We start from the raw sequence: 384 nt of genomic DNA, 5'->3' as shown, positions 1-384 counted from the left end.
CCTGACGCCAATGTTATCATTAAATAACTCCGACAAGGTTTTTTTTTTCTTTGCTTAACCTTTGGATGTTATAAACATTGAGTTGTGATTCACGACTTCACACTGATCTTATTATACACATGGAGTTTCTTGTCAGTTGATCTGGTTCTTTGTCTATATTGAATACACAGCTGAAGGTTTGGAGATTGCTAATAGTGTATACTGGATTCGTTTTGGTGAATGGTTTTCTCAAAAGGTATTTACTTCTTAAGGTTTTTTGTAACTTTTACGTACAAAGTCCTTACTCCTTATACTTTTTTCCTTTTTCGATTTTAATGATTATTCTCCTTTGTGGTTCAGAAATTCAAATCTAGCAGCCCCTTTGGTATCAAATACGTCTTTCAC

General features: G+C 33.6%; 1 long non-coding RNA gene across 1 annotated transcript; it reads left to right on the top strand.

Moving 5' to 3' along the window:
* LOC106322358 lies at positions 1-383 on the top strand. The gene is made up of 3 exons (XR_001266372.1): positions 1-37; positions 171-235; positions 340-383. It is a non-coding gene; the product is annotated as an uncharacterized LOC106322358 (long non-coding RNA).
* The last annotated feature ends 1 nt before the right edge of the window (position 384 follows it).

The sequence above is a fragment of the Brassica oleracea genome, unplaced genomic scaffold (assembly GCF_000695525.1).
Source record: "Brassica oleracea var. oleracea cultivar TO1000 unplaced genomic scaffold, BOL UnpScaffold17793, whole genome shotgun sequence".
NCBI classification, from domain to species: domain Eukaryota; kingdom Viridiplantae; phylum Streptophyta; class Magnoliopsida; order Brassicales; family Brassicaceae; genus Brassica; species Brassica oleracea.
The sequence above is the reverse complement of the archived record's forward strand: the minus strand, read 5'-3'. Positions and strand labels throughout refer to the sequence as shown.